At 46.4% G+C, this 15,700-nt stretch overlaps 1 protein-coding gene and 1 long non-coding RNA gene across 11 annotated transcripts in view; one reads left to right on the top strand and one right to left on the bottom strand.

Annotated features, from left to right (window-relative positions):
• The window catches only part of CARD11 (caspase recruitment domain family member 11), a 110,603-nt gene that overhangs the window by 40,836 nt on the left and 54,067 nt on the right, over positions 1-15,700 (top strand). For 2 of the 9 annotated variants that reach the window (XM_082714186.1, XM_082714182.1), the window contains exon 1: positions 15,267-15,418. The exons of 6 other annotated variants lie outside the window; for them this stretch is intronic. The gene's annotated coding sequence lies outside the window, so the exon portion shown is untranslated. Of the gene's footprint in view, positions 1-15,245; positions 15,419-15,700 lie in introns of those variants that run through there. One more of the 9 variants, XM_082714188.1, reaches the window with a different exon arrangement.
• LOC309854738 lies at positions 11,027-15,172 on the bottom strand. 2 transcript variants are annotated; one of them, XR_014306395.1, is made up of 3 exons: positions 15,107-15,172; positions 14,813-14,984; positions 11,027-14,062 (listed from the first exon to the last, which is right to left on the bottom strand). It is a non-coding gene; the product is annotated as an uncharacterized lncRNA (long non-coding RNA). The 2 variants fall into 2 exon arrangements; XR_014306396.1 differs by having other exon boundaries at positions 11,027-13,692; positions 13,915-14,062; positions 14,813-15,129.

Genomic DNA, 15,700 nt, shown 5'->3' with positions numbered 1-15,700 from the left:
TGGCAGGGAGGTGATGGGGTGACCCACGTCTCTGCTCCAGAAACAGGGAAAGGAAGGCACGTTAACGAATCGCATATCAGCCGCAGGGGTTAAGTTTCCTGGTTTTACTGGTGTGTGTCCTAACCTGAGCATTACTTCAGTGTGGCTTGGTGGTGTTTTTTATCGTGGTTTCCCCCTCTTTCCCCATAGCTGCTAATATTTCGTGCTGCAGCTCCCCACTCTCTCTTGTCACCCGTTATCCATTACTGTCACCGCCTCGCTAGGATGTCCTTGGAGGGGACTCTTAATGGAGCTGTCCTGGTTAAAGAAATGCGATGCGATTGAACCGCAGTGAAGAATCAAAATCCAAATTTCTGAAAGGGATGAATAATAACTAGGTATTAAAGCATATTGGTTATTTATTACTGGCAGAAGGCAGGAAAACATTAGCATGTAAAAAGCTGTAAATTAATCACGGCCAGCTATAGGAGACCTGAAAGAGTCACCTCTGTCTTTGTTAACTCGGTTTTGTTATTCTTGATGTGTTCCCGAGTCCCCATTTCTGTCTTTCTGTGATAGATTTTGATCCCAGCTGGCCAGCGGAAGGCAGGAAGGGGAGAGATTAAACCAAAAACAGGGTTAATCTCAGATCACCTGGCGTTTAAAAAAAAGGTAGCGGGGGATTGAGCATCTGTTGGCTGACCTGGATTCGAATCCTGACCATACCACTCACTTCCCAGTGACCTTGGACCGGTCACCAGCTGTCTCCAGATTCTGGGTCTCAGTTAAAGGGCACATGATCTCCAAACCGTGCTCACACGGCTGTCTTAAGGATTACACGAGAGACTGCCTTTACCAGTTTAGTCCCATGGCTGATGGCAGCTGTTGGTGACCAACAAAGGGGAAAAAGTCCTTGCCACTCAAAATGCCACCTGTGGACCAGCTGCATCTCCGACCTCCTGCATCAGGAATCTGCATCCCAGGTGCAAGGAACAGCATGGGCCAGGTGCAGGGGCACGAGGAACCTAAGCTCTTGGGCAGGGCTGCTGTGCGGGTCTCAGCTTTCCCAGGGTCATTGTCACCACACATTAAAGGACTGCAGTCCTCACCCTTGGGATTGTTTTCCAAGCTTCCAGACTGTCGCCAGGGGGAGCAATTCAGAGGGAAGTCTGTATTTGGACCAATTGCAGCGTGGCGGGAAAGGGTCTTAAATAACTGTGTTATACACCAAGTCCCCTTTGTTTAAAGAAGTCCATGGGGTCCTACATTCTTCAGGACGGAGAGCAAGTGGTGAGCTGAATCACTTTCACGGACCGAATTGTGTCCCCTCTGAATTCACATGTGGATAGCCCGAGCCCCCGTGGGACTGTCCTGGGAGACGGTCCTCTAAGAAGCTAATTAAGGCTAAAATTGTCATAAAGGGGGGCCCCTGACCCAGTGGGATGAATCCCTTTATAAGAAGAAAAAGAAACCCCACATGTGGGCACACAGGGGAGGCCACCAGCTGCAAGCCAGGAAGAGGCTCTCTCCAGAAACCAGCCCTGCTGGCACCTTGATCTTGACCTTGGAACCTCCAGAGCTTCGAGAAATCCGTAGTTATTGGTTAAGGCTCCCTGGTCTGTGGGGCTCTGTTCGCACAGCCGGAGCCAGTACGGTCACCAGCAGAGACCGAGCGTTTCTGACCCGCCTTCTTCAGACGGTCCTGCAGACTTCCGAGCTTCCGTCCAGCAAAGGCATTCACGGGCAGGACCCACTGCCGTTCCACCCTCTACACGTGTTTTTTTTCTCGTGGACAAACAGTGCTGTGTTTTCGAGGCACCCTTTCCCAGAACAGCTCTGTCCCCGCGCCCCCACACACGGCCGTCAGACCTCCTGATGTTTCAAGTCCTCAGTTAGGAATCGCTGTTTCCCTGTTTCCAAGCAGGCGTGTGCAGAAGGGCGGATGCCCTGAAGAGCCGGCTGCCGGAGCCCAAGCGTGGAGGGTCTGGAGGTCACGGAGCCCCGCGCCTGTGTGTGAACAGGGCTAAGCCACCACCCCACCACCCCACCCCACCCCAGAGTATCACTCTGGACTGGGGCTTCATGCCTCTGAGTCCAGTGTGGCCAGGAGCATCTGCATCCCAGGGGACTTGTGAGAAGACAGCTCGTCGCTCTGTTTCTGCTCTACACGTCTTTCCTGGGAGCAGAGTTTGATGGGACAAGACTAAGGAGGCATAAGGACTCTGAGCGTTTGGTGACGTAGCCTGGAGAAAGGGGAGGGGTCGTTGGAGGGGCAGGGACAGGTTTCCTTAGAACCAGCTCCTAAACCCGCAGGAGGTCGCCCCCACTGAGGCTCCATCGTCTGTCCTGCTGGGGGGGTTCCTTTCTCTGCGGATGCGACCTTCTCCCTGACTCTCAACCCCTTTCCTGCACTGTGAGCAAGTGTGGGGGCATGTTCCCAGTTTCTCAGGGCCCTCCAGATTTGAGTCGTGCTTCCAGATGGATGAGGTACCAATCTAGGGTGGCCACTAGAAACTTTTTCTCAAGAACCCTGAGAGGTGCTTCTTGCAGCCCTGTGTCCCGTGGGAGAGGGGCCTGAATGAGAGACCATATTTCTCTTTTGAATTTTAATGCAGAAAAACAGACCATTGCTGCACCTCTCTGGCCTGGGCGTGCAGATCCCGAACCCAGCCGTGGGCTGTTCAGAGCCCCCTTGGAGACCCAGGCCCCATGCTGTTCCCTGAAGAAGCCTTGCCCATTTCCCTGCACTGATGCTTGCTTGACTTGTGTCCTCTGCCGGGAACCAGGATCCCTGAGCCCATCAAGGGACAAGAGAGTTGCCAGGACCAGCCTCTCCTTCCAGGAGACGTGTGTGTGTTAACAGTGGCCTTCTGGAGACAGTTAAAGACTCACCGGGTGTTGGAGTTTGTACTGGTAAAGGGTAGCTCCTGCGTCCGCTGACCGGCGCCCCTGTGAAAGGAGGATACGGGGTGCCTGGGTGGCTCAGTGGGTTAAGTCTCCGCCTTCGGCTTGGGTCATGATCCCAGGGTCCTGGGATCGAGCCCCGAATCGGGTTCTCTGCTCAGCAGGAAGCCTGCTTCCCCCTCTCTCTCTGCCTGCCTCTCTGCCTACTTGTGAGCTCTGTCTGTCAAATAAATAAATAAAATCTTAAAAAAAAAAAAAAAAAAAAGAGGATACAGAGACGCACAGAGAAGAACGCGTGGCCCAGCAAGGCAAAGATTGGAGTGATGTGTCTCCAGGTCCAGGAATGCCAAGGATTGCCAGAAATTACCAAAAAAAGCAGAAAGAGAGGGACCTCGAATAATAGCTTCTCTCTCCAAGCCTCCAGAAGGAACCCATCCATCCCACACCTTGAGATCAGGCTTCCCACTCCACCAAACCGAGGCCCGGATAAATTTCTGTTGTTTCAACCCACCTCCGTCTTACAGCCACATCCCTGGGAAACCAACACAGATAGACTAACTTGGGGGGCACTCAGCCTTTCCGTACTCCCCCACACGTGGTGGCTGGGGCTCCCACAATGCCAAGGGCTCCAGTGAGGTTGACCTCATCTCCGGGGTGTTTGCCGAAGTTCTACCTCTCTCCCCCGCCCCCACTGCAAGGTCATCTCAGATGGCAAGGGAGTGAAAGCACAGCTTTGCAGTAGAATGGTCATCTCAAATTCTCTAATTCTAGTTTCTTTTTCCCATGGAGACCCAGTTGTACACTGGAAAACACAGCCCTTAAGTGTAGAAGTGCTTCTGCAAGCCTTCCATCTGCTCTTTGACTTCTGGGGGTTTTTATCGGGGGTAGAAGTTCTTTATTTGTTGTACGTACTAGTCCTTTATCAGGGTATATATACAGCAACAATTTCTGCCACGTCTGGAGCATCCCTGTTCATTTTCCTACGAGTGTTTTTAGTGGATGGTTTCTCAAGTTTTTTATTTTGATGATGTTTATTGATTTTTTTTCTCTATCTTCAGTTTTGCCATAAGTGCTTTCTGGATCTTGTCTAAGAAATCTTTGCCCACGTTAAGGTTGTAAAGATGATCTTATGTTTTCTTCTCCAAACATTATAGTTTTGGATTTTAGGTGGGTTTTTTTTTTTAATTTTAGGTTTAAAGCTCTATCTTGAGTTAATTTTAGTGTCCAGCATGAGGTAGGAGTTGAGGATTATATTTTTATGTGTGGCTGTTTAGTTGTTCCAGCATCAATCACTGAAAAAACTCTCCTGCCACTTTCTAATTGCTTTGGTGTCTTTGGCAAAAATTAACCAACTGTGTAGCTATAGATCTATTTTTGGACTCACTCCTCTGTTAACTGATAACGTTGCCTATCTTTACACAGCAAAACACACTGTCTTGCTGATTGTAGTTTCACAGTAAGCCTGGACATGATATCTGTATATAATATATGTTATAATATAATAATTACATGTTATTTAAGATTGTAGTATATAACATATAAATGAATATGTAACACATAAATTTATAATTAATATATATTAATTTATATCCTATTCCTCCAATTTTGTCCTTTTTTCCCCACAAATTTTCCTTGCTGTCCTACATGAATATTACAGTCAGTTTATTCATGCTATACCAAAAAAGCTCTTTGATATTTGATTGAAATGTTTGCTGTCATAGGTAAATTTGGATCCTAATTAATGATACTGAAGTGTCTTCCTATCTATGAACATTGGGTTAGGTCTTTCCAATTGGTTTAGGGTTTCTTTCTTTCTTTCTTTTAGCAATACTTTGTAGTTTTTAGTGTGGACATTTCATACATCTTTCATTGTATGTAAATCTATAGTATTTTATGTTTTTTGATACTGGTTTTTTTATTTTTGTATATTGACCTTGCATCCTGTGTCCTTGCTAATTTATGATTAATTGAAAGTAGTTATTACTGATACTCTCGTATTTTTTTTACAGATTCCTTTGTATTTTTTCTGTACAAAATTATGATGTCTATAAATAATGGCAGTTTTATGTCTTCCTTTTCAACCCTCCTTTCCTTTATTTCTTTTACTGGCCCTAATCCAGAAATACCAGTACAATGTTGAATAGAAGTGATTCATGTGACTATCCTTGCTTTGGTCCCAATGTTAGAAGGAAAGCATTTAGCCTTTTATCATGAAGTATGGTGATAGCTGTTATCAGCTTGAGGGAAATTCCTTCTATTCTAGTTTGCTGAGGGTCATTAATATGAATGAGTTGAATTTTGCCAACTGATTTCTGCTTCTATTGAGATAACCATATGGTTTTTTCCTCTAGTCTCTTAATATGATGAACTAGTGGTTGATTTTTGAATGTTGAACTAACCTTGCATTCCTGGAAGCAATCCCACTTGGTCATGATGTAATATCCTTTCTATATATTTCTGAAATTTTGTGCTAAATTTACATTAAGGATTTTTGCATCTATATTCATGGAGGGTACTGGTTTTTTTTTTTTCCCTGTACTTTTTTTGGTTTTAGCATCAGCATATGTTGGGCACATTAAAATGAGATGGGGAGTACTACTTCTCTCTTTTATGAAAGAATTTATAGATGCTATATTTATAAAAAGAATTTGTAGGTGTTATTTCTATCTGAAGTGTTTGGTAGAATTCACCAGTGAAGCCAAATGAGTCTAGAGCTTTCCTTGTGAAAGAGTTTCTGATAATGACTTCAGATTCTTTATTAGGTAGGCTGACTCAAATTGTCTATTTCTTCCTAGGCCAACTTTTGAAATTTGCATCTTTTGAATAATTTTTGTCCTTTTATGCATAGAATTTGTGGGCATAAAGTTTTTCATAATATTCCCATAATATCTTCTCAGCACCTGGTGACTCTATAGTTAGTATCTCGTCTCCGTTACTTGAATTATTTTGTTTTTACTTTTTTTTCTTAATCAGTCTAGCTAGAGGTTTATCAGTTTTGTTAATCTTTTCAAAGAAGCTATTTTGTTGATTTTTTCCATATTGCTCTTATAGTTTCTATCTTATTGTTTCCCACTCTTAACTTTATTGTCTCCTTTTCTCTACTTACTTTGACTTTTCTGGCTTCTTAATGTAGAAATTTAGATCATTAATTTCACATCATTCTCCATTCCTAATATAAACCTTTAAAATTATAAATTTCTGGGGCACCTGGGTGGCTCAGTTTGTTGGTCATCTGCCTTCAGCTCAGGGGTCCTGGGATCGAGCCTCATACATCAGGCTCACTGTTCAACAGGGAACCTACTTCTCACTCTTCCTCTGCCTGCTGCTCTGCCTACTTGTGCTTCTCTCTCTCTTTCTGTCAAATAAATAAATAAAATCTGTTTTAAAAAATTAAAAAAAAAAAACACATAAATCTCCCTCTAACCATTGCTTTAGCTGTGTGCCCCAAATTTTTGACATTGTGTTTTTATTTCTATTCAGTTCAAAATATTTTCAAAATTTCCCTTTTGCTTCTTCTTTATTTAGGACTGTATCATTTAGGACTGTATCATTTAATTTCCAAATATCTAGGGATTTTTAATTAGCAATTCTAATTTATTCCTTTTTTTCCTAATTTATTTCCCCTTTTCTAATTCTTCCTTTCCCTTTTGCCTTAAATTTATAAATTTATTCTAATTTATTCCCTTTATTATATTTTATATAATTCTAATTCCTATAAAGTTATTGAGATTTGTTTTATGGCCCAACATAAAATCTTAGTGAATGTTTCATACACACCTAAGAAGCACCTGTATTCTGCAGGGATCCCGCTGTTGTTAGCTGTTGTGTTTTATAAATGTCAGTTTGGTCAGGTTGGTTGGTAGTGGTGTTCAAATCTTCTGTGTCCTTGATTTTTATCTACTTGTCCTAACAATAACTGAGTGGGATGTTGAAATCTACAACTATAATTGTCAGTTTGTCCAATCTTCCTTTCAGTTTTGTCCATTTTTTGCTTCATATGTTTTGAAGCTCTATAGTTAGATGCATACATATTTAGAACTGTTAAATCTTCTGGATGAATGGACTCCATTATCTTTACAAAATGTCCCTCTTTATCTCTGGTAATACTCCTTTTCTGAAGCCTATTTTTAGGATACTGGTATAGCCATTCCAGGTCTTATGAATAATGTTTCCATGTTTTTACTTTTTATCTTACTTATTTCTTTATATTTAATGTGTGTCTATTAACACAGCATATAGTTGAGTGTTTTTTTTTAATTCACCCTGACAGTCTCTGCCTTTTAATTGATGTGTTTAGTCCATTTACATTTACTGTCTGAGTCTTTTCTTTATGATGCTTCCATTCTTGGTTTCATTTTTCCTTCTTTCCTGCCTTTCTTTGGATTAATCAAGGTCTTTTTTGATGTTCCATTTTTATCTCCTCTGTCGACTTGTTAGACAACTTCTTTGCTTTATTTGTAGGTGCACAGTTGCTCTGTGGTTCATATAACACACCTTTAACTTGCTACAATCTACCCTGCACTTATATAGCTTTATGCATCTAGCATAAAGACTTAGGATGTATGCTTTCATTTAACCCCCCTCATTCTTGTGTTATTGTTATTGTGTTTTCTACATATGTTATAAAGTACACAATAAGTTGTTATTTTTGCTTTAAATCATCAGTTATTTTTAAAGAAATTAAAAATGAAAAATAAATGTATTTACTTACATATTTACCATTTTTGACACTCTTCAGTTCTTCATGCAACTTCAAGTTTCTGTCTGGTATCATTTGTTTTCATTCTGAAGACTATTCTTTACATTCCTCATACGACAGGTCTGCTGTGATGTATCTTTTCAGGTTTATATCAAAGAAAGAGCTTTTATTTCATCCTACTTTTGAAAGATGTCTCCCCAGATAAAGAATTCCTAGTTGACTTTTTGTTTCAGCACTTTAAAGATGTAGTTCTATTTTCTTCCCCCTCACATTGTTTCCCATGAGGAATGAACGGTAATTCTTATCATTATTCCATTGTATAGAATGTCTCTTTTTTCAGTTGGCTTTTAAATTTTTTCTCTTTATATTCAATTTCCAGCAATTTGAGATATTCCTATTATAGTTTTTTATTTATTTTGCTTCAAGCTCAGTGAGTTTCTTGAATCTGTGAGTTGATATTTTTTGTCAAAAATGGAAACATTTTAAAAATAATTTCTCTCCCCCAATTTCTCTTTCTCTTCTCCTTCTGGGACTCTAATTACATGAGTGTTAGACTATGTGATGTTATCCCACAATTCACTAATTCTCTGTTTAGTCTTTTCAGCCTTTTCCTCTCTGCCTCAGGTAGATAGTTTTTCTTGCTCTATTTTCAAGTTCACTGATGATTCTGCATGTCTAAGTGGTTTTTAAACCCATCTATTTGAATTTATAACTTATATATTCTAATTTTTACATCTAGAATTTTCATGTAGCTATTTCTTGTTTCATACCTGTTTTGCTCTTGTGCTCATGTTTTCTTTAAATTTTGACATATTTATAATAGCTGTTTCAAAGTCTTAGCAGGCACATTCCAGATCCAAAAATAAAAAATTATATTTCTGTAATTTCCGGATCTGTTTCTATTGACTTTTTCCCCCTTCTGGATATGAGTCAAATTTGCCAGCTTATACACATGTCTAGTAAATTTTTTTCTTGAACTCTGGTCATTGTAAATACCAAGTTTTTGGATTTGATCATGAATCATGATAAGTTTTGATTACTTTATGTATGAATGGGCCTAATCCTTTTGAAACTTATTGTTAAGCTTTGTTAGGTATATCTGGAGCAGTCTTTATTCTGGAGTTAGAGTAGATCTACTGCTAAGGTAGAGATTTTCTGGATCTCTGAACTCAGTGAAATTTCTCTGGTCTGGCTAGTTGGAAGTCTGACATCTCTCAGTCCTGTGTGTCATCTGAAATTTATCAGTTCACAGCCCTGTGATAGTTACTGTCTGCCGCGCTCATGGAGTCTTCCATGTGTAAGTATAGTTTAGTATTTAGCTTGTGTCTGTGTCTGTGTCTGTGTCTGTTAGTTGCTCTTGGTATCTCTCCTCCCAAACTTTAGACATCAACAGCCCTGAACGCTGATCTTCGTCTCCACGGTTTGGTGAACCTTCCATCCTCTGGGATCCACCTTTTTGCCCATACTATGTAAAATGCATCCAGGCAAAAAGCCAGAGCAGTCCTGAGGCCTGCCTCCTGAATTTCTCTTCTGTTATGGTCATCCTGAGCCACCTGTCCCAATGTCTACAAATAGTTATTTCAGGTATCTTGTCACTTTATAATTGTTTAATATTTTTGCTGTTATTCATGGTGTGTTACTTTTTGCATACCTCATGACTGATCTGAATTCACCAAGCCAGATAAGAAGGTATTATAAAAGATGAGCAATGATTTAGGATTTATTGTAAGTAGAAATCATGGGGCACCCTGTCCACAAGAAAAGACTTTAAGTATACCCAAAAATCTTGTTGTATAAAATATTGGAATTTTAGGGATGCCTGGGTGGCTCAGTTGGTAAAGAGTCTGCCTTCAGCTCAGGTCATGGTCCCACAGTCCTGGGATCGAGCCCCGCATCGGGCTCCCTGCTCGACGGGGAGCCTCTTTCTCCTCCCCCTGCTTGTACCCTCCCTCTCGCTGACAAATCAATGAATAAAATCATAAAAAATAAAATAAATTGTTTTAAAAACTGGAATTTTATAAGAAATACCTGAGGAGCTTAATCCTACTTTGCAGAAAAACCCTTACTTCACTTTACAGAAGAACTAGCTACAAGTAAATAGTGTTCTTCCATGATCCATTGGAAGGTGATTGTTGGAAGAGATAGGTAATGGACAGCAGAGCCCAGGTCCCTAAGTTTTAGAAGTTGTTTCCAGGTTGTTGATTAGAAATGAAGCCAATGAACCACTGAGCTGTTGCATTGCATACATAAGCATCTAGGGCCCACAGCAAGGCCAGGACAAAGTGAGGGCCACTGAGGTATGAAGTATAAAGACCTGGTCCCACATGGGGCTCAGTCACCTCTAAGATATGAATGAATGTATTGAGCCAAAATGGGCTCCATCAAAGGCCAGGCAAGGTGTGAGCCGTGAGAGACCAGCACCCGTGTCAAAGAAATGTTCTAGAAGACTTGGATGGGGAGTGAACAGGCAAGTCAGCAACCCGCATCTCTGCCAACAGTGAGGACTGAGCTAGGACAGCACTTACCCGTGTCTGTGTGAGTCACCCAGTGAGCTTGTTAAAATGCAAGCTCTGACTCAGAAGGTCTGAGATGAGGCCTAAGGAGCTGCAGGTCCCACAGGCTCCAGATGGCGTCGAGGCCGTGGGACAGCACTGATGGGGGAGGGATTTCAGCCCGTGAGCCAGGGTAGTTCCTCACATGGGCAATCAACTGATGCTTGTGGTGTAGAGGAGACCGTGGTGCTAAACCCAGTAAATGGAGACAATAAGGTTGGATTTACCCAGCATCGTTTACCCATGACATTTAATCCTTAAAGCCATCTGCACCTGCTGGGGCTGACAGTTATACCTGAGGGGGTTCAGCGTCTAGCATCCCAGAAATCTCAGCGGTGACCCTAGGAGAATTTCCCCCAGAGCCACAGGAGCTGAAACACGTGCTATTCCTACTGGTTCAAGTTCTCATATGCCAGCAGAACAGAAGCATGCTTCAGTTTAAAAAAAAAAAAAAAAAAGGCAAGCATGAAAACAACCCTAAAAACTCTATTACCTTCTGCCATAAACTTTTTTCTAGAGTATCGTACTGTCACACAAGTGTGCCTTGACTGCAAACTCAGTCTGAAGTTTCGTGCTGGAGGTCCCATCAGGAGGGAAGGAGACCCTCACATCTAACAGATGTTTGTGTTTGGGGAATCTGTGTGTGCGCCATGACCTCTGCTTGATGGACATACTCTCACACCATCCACACACACCTGGGTCTTAGACACTGGCGCAGGACACATTTGGTTGATGACAGCATTATTTTAGCACCAACCGTGTGGACTGGGTTTCCATGTTTCACCTTCAGCTTCTTGAATGATGCTTGAAATAGTCCGTTTCTTCACAATAGGACTTCAGATCTTACTGAGTTCTGGACTTTGGGTTTAATGAATGAATCCATCCAAGGATATTAATAATGATGGCTCCCATTTATTGAGCACCTGCTATATTCCAGGCTCAGGCTTTAGAAATACGTTCCATCATCACTAAAATTCCACCAGCTGTGAGCATTATGCCTCTTTTATAGATAAACTATTTATAGATTATTTATAGACTCCATTTTATAAAAGTTAAACTGAGACCAGGGGTAGTTGGAGGAGCAGGTGGGTGTTGGAATTCATGTGTTTGGTCAAGTGTGAATAGCCCCAAGTGTCCAACGAAACAGAGTAACGGGGCTCTTCCTTAGCTTTAGTTCTTTTTCGTTCAGCCTCTTTCCAGTCCCCCCCACCCTGCCGTGGAGACACAGCCAGGCCAGAGTGCCCAGGAACTTCCCACCAACCGGAGGGGACATCCTACCCGCATCCCAGTCTCTCAGTGAGCAACCCCCGCCCCGCCTTGTCCTTCCCGCTCGGAGTCTGCTCCCTTGCTCTCCAGGCTTCAGGGGTCGTGGCGAAGGGCAGAGGGAGAGGCAAGGGTTAACAGGTCCACAGGTTCTGTTTAATGTGGGGCGGTCTTTTCCTGCTCTGCTCCTGCTCTGCGGTCTCCAGGCTGGCTTCTGTGGCGACTTCATTAGCAGCAAGCTGCTAATTAAATTTCATATTTATGGTCAGAAAATAAAATCATTGGACCTTTTGGAAACAGGATTTTATGAGTTTTGGCTCTGGCAGCTGAGTCAGCAGTCAAGGGCCTGCAGTGTTTAGAACTACGGTTTCAAGGCGGAGATAAATTAAACAAATAACACAAAGGGGAGAGGTTGAATCCTGCGTCCTTGGGCGGGCCCAAACGAACGCATTCTGGGGCCGTAGCAGGACAGACCGGGGCCTCCGGGATGCAGCTGATGCCCCAAAGCGCCACTCCACGTTGGGCGTGTTTTGTGTCTGGGTCCCCTGCCCCCCACACCACGCAAGGCTGTTATTACAGAGCCGGATGTTTTGCGTTGTTGTTGGGTTTTTTTTTTTTTCTTCTTTCTTGCCATAGTAGAGAAATCATTCTTCACCTACAGCTCAGACTTGAACCTCCTTGGGTGTGCGTGCAGGAAGCTGCTGGAAGCCACTTCCTCTCACGTGTCACTTAGCTCCTGCCACCTCCCCTGGAGGGGCTCTGGGCACCTCTTCTCAGCGGCTGCCCGTGACGATACAGCTCCCTCTGCCTTTCCATGCGGGCACCCCCCACCCCCTGTGCTGCGCCCCTGATGAGCCCAGTGGGCATCTCCCCATTGAGTTCAGGAAAGAATTCTACCAACCCCGTGCTGGTCTCTCTGGTGGGGAGTGACTTAGACTCCCAGGGACAGAAGGACATGAAAGCACTTGGCCCTACCCTGCAACGTGGTTGGACCCCCTTTCCCCTACCCTCATCCTGGCTCTGGCGGATTTATCTCTCCTTAGAAAGATCCGCTTTCTGTGCAGGACAAAGAAAAATGGGGCATGATGGAAAGTCCAGGGTGCAGAGGTAGAGAAGACCGGAATCGGTCCCTGTGCCTCCCCCACCACCCCGTGGGGTCTGGGCCCTGGTGTCCGGACCCTCTTCTGCAGCATGAGGGTAAAGCGACCTATCCCACAGGGCAGGCATGGAGAAGGCCACCTGCGGGAACGCCCGCGGAGGGCCCTGCAGACACCAGGCCCACCATTTGTGGGTAGCATTCATTCAGCAAGGGCTCCCTTCCACCGGGCAGTACTCACGTTCGCTAACGGGGGATTCACGGTGCAGGGGTCTGAAATGGCACCAAAGACCACTCCTGGGTCTGAAATCCCATTACCTTGCGCTCTGACCAACTAGGACGGAGGCTTCGCCGTGGTGCTTCCTTCCCATCGATTTGCCGGCGAGTCCGGGAGTCGTCACTCAGTTGACAGTGTCCTGGTGATATTCACAGCATAGCAGGTAGAGGGAGGCCCTACTCCTTTGGGACACACACAGGAGCCTTCTATCCCAGGCAGAGCCAGCCCTAAACCCTCCCCAGAATTCATGTGGGGAAGCCCTAAGCCCCTGTGGGGTGGTATTTGGAGGTGGGGCCTTTGGGAGGTAATTAGGGTTAGATGCAGTCATGAGGGTGGGGGCCTTGTGATGGGGTTGGGGTCTTACAAGCAGTGGAAGAGGTAGGGGAGCTCTCTCTTCATGAGCTCACGCCAAGGAAAGGCTAGGTGAGGACAGCATGGGAAGGTGACCATCCGTGAACCAGGAAGAGGTCTCACCAGACACGGAGGGGTGTTGCTGTAGCAGCAGAAGCTGACGAAGACATCGTGTGGCCTCAGGCCTCAGGCCTCAGGCCAATCCTACGACTCCCCCGAGGCTTGGCTTTGGGTGGTAATGTCAGCTGCTACACAGGACTGCTGGCCCGTGGCAGGATTTGCAGTTAAGCAGGACTTCCCTTCTGTGGCATTAGAGTAGGGCTCGGCTTTCAGAATTGGAGGACGAGAACTGGGAAGAAGATGGACCCAGCTATTCTTCTGAAGGTCCTCCCCTGCCCAGAGAGGGGGACGTGCTCACCTCCTTCCTCCTCCTTTCCGCTCACCCAGCAGTGATGCCATCAGCACCTTGAACATGGGAGCACGACCAGGAGATGCTGCAAACCCCTTTCTGTCCTCAGGAGGGAGGCTGGGTCATCCCTGATGGGAGATCAGCTGTGTCCAGCCCTGAGTGCTGACCAGATGTAGGCACTGAGCTCGTGTTCTCCAAACTTCACCTTTTCATCCTCACACCCCAGTGACACTGGCATGGTCATTGTCCCCATGTGACAGTGGAGACACCGAGGGCTCAGAGGGTGCCTTGCAGACCCAGCCCACCCGCCGTGCCCAGAGGCTGACCAGAGTGAGCTCTGTGCATGAGCTCCCTGACCGTTGGCTTCTGTGTGTGACCACTCACCCGCTCGGGCTGGAGGGCAGGACCCCACGGCCACCTTGGAAAATGGGCGGTTTCTTACGGAGCTGATGGTACCCCGACGCCATGACCCAGCAATTCTAATCCCAGGTATTTATTCCAAAGAAATGACAACACATGTCCATATGAAGATCTGTGCGAGAATGTCCCCAAAAAGAGAGCTTGGGACACCACCCAAATGTCCACTGAGAGGCGAACAGATAAGCTGTGAGGCGCAAAAGCCCATGACCATGACACAAATGCATGCCCCTCGACATGCTGAGCACAGCAAGCCAGGTCCTAAACAGTGCATTGCACGCTTTACCGTCTTTCGGTGACAGACATCCCAGGACTGGTGACCCCGGAGGGTGGGAACATGGGATGGAAAGGTCTGTGAAGGAACTTTCTAGGGTGTTGGCCACAGTCCACTTCTTAACTGGTCATAAGGGGGTCTTCTTTTCAGAACTCACTGCACTGGGTACTTAGAATGCGTGGGGCTTCCTGATCTCACTGCAGTATTTTAGGAAAGCGGAGAGGGTCCAGAAAGTTCTGTGGCGATCCACATAGGCTGGGACACAGGAGGGAAGCTGAAGCAGTGTGGGGTTCCGCCGTGTGGGGCCGGGGCGCCTGGGCGGGGACGCTCACCCAGGTGTGGAGGCGGGGCAGGGAGCTTCTAGGAAGGGGGCGGGACGGCCTTGCTGGGTCACCGGCGTGTGCGAGCATCACCTGGACTCATCCACCCACGGCTTCCGTTGCCCCCATTTCCCCGAGAGGACATGGCCCTGTGTTCCCCCAGGGGAATGGGGTGATCAGAGCCTCCCCACCCCACTGGGCAGCCCGCAGGGTAAGAAGGCAGAGACACGGGTGGTCAGAGAGGCAGAGGGGAGCCGGGTCCGTCGCCTACTGTGGACGTCTGGATGGGATGTCTGGAGGAGAAAAGAGTAGGATGGGCTGTTTGGCTCCGGGCAGCTTGATATGAGACTTGCGGAAGCATCTTCCCTGGAATGTTCTAGGCCAGCCAGGAGTCCTCCTTGGTGCAGGTCACAGGCAGGAGGTTGCGGTGTCCCTGGTGAGGTCTGGGACGGCGGCAGGGGCCAGCAGGAGGGGAGAGCACAAGTGATGCCAGACTCCTGGCCCCTCCTCCCTCCACTCCGGCACCCCCATCCCCTCTGCGCCCCAGCGGCAGACGCGGCCCCACCTGCCAGAGAGAGCAGCGTCCCCTCCGCGTCTCCCAGCCTCCCCCTCGGTGGAAAGTCACCCACAGACTCTGCTCAGAACAAAAATAAAAAGGGAAGTATGGCAGCCCCTCAGCCCCCACCTCTGGCCCTGCTAAAATTAGAGGCGGCCTCCGAGGGGGTGTTGTGTGGGCTTCCGGGGAGGCCGCTGGCTCCCTGCAGCATCAGCACTTTCTGGGGGCCCTGTAGGCCACGCACCGGAGGAGAAGGAGTTGGAGGGGACCACACAGAGTCCCCCCCTAGGCAGACCCAGGACTGAGCTAGTTTGCAAGCACGTAAGTATATTTTCTGACTGGCCGGTCCTTTTGCTTGGAACCATGTGGGTGCAGAGCTGGGGAAGCTGCGTCCTTGTCAGGGAGGGCTTCTGCAGCAGACTGGGGGCTGCTGGGCGACCCCCCCCATCCCCTACCTCCTCCCTCTTGCTCTCGTCCACAGCGTGTGTCTCACGGCTTCACGCATATTCCTGTCCATTTCTGAACTTCTTAAACAACACAGTGTGGCTCCCGACCCCCCGGTGCTGGGGCGACTCTTTGATGCTGTCATGTCGACTGCACAGA

This window comes from Mustela nivalis (assembly GCF_964662115.1).
Source record: "Mustela nivalis genome assembly, chromosome: 19".
Classification (NCBI taxonomy): domain Eukaryota; kingdom Metazoa; phylum Chordata; class Mammalia; order Carnivora; family Mustelidae; genus Mustela; species Mustela nivalis.
The sequence above is the reverse complement of the archived record's forward strand: the minus strand, read 5'-3'. Positions and strand labels throughout refer to the sequence as shown.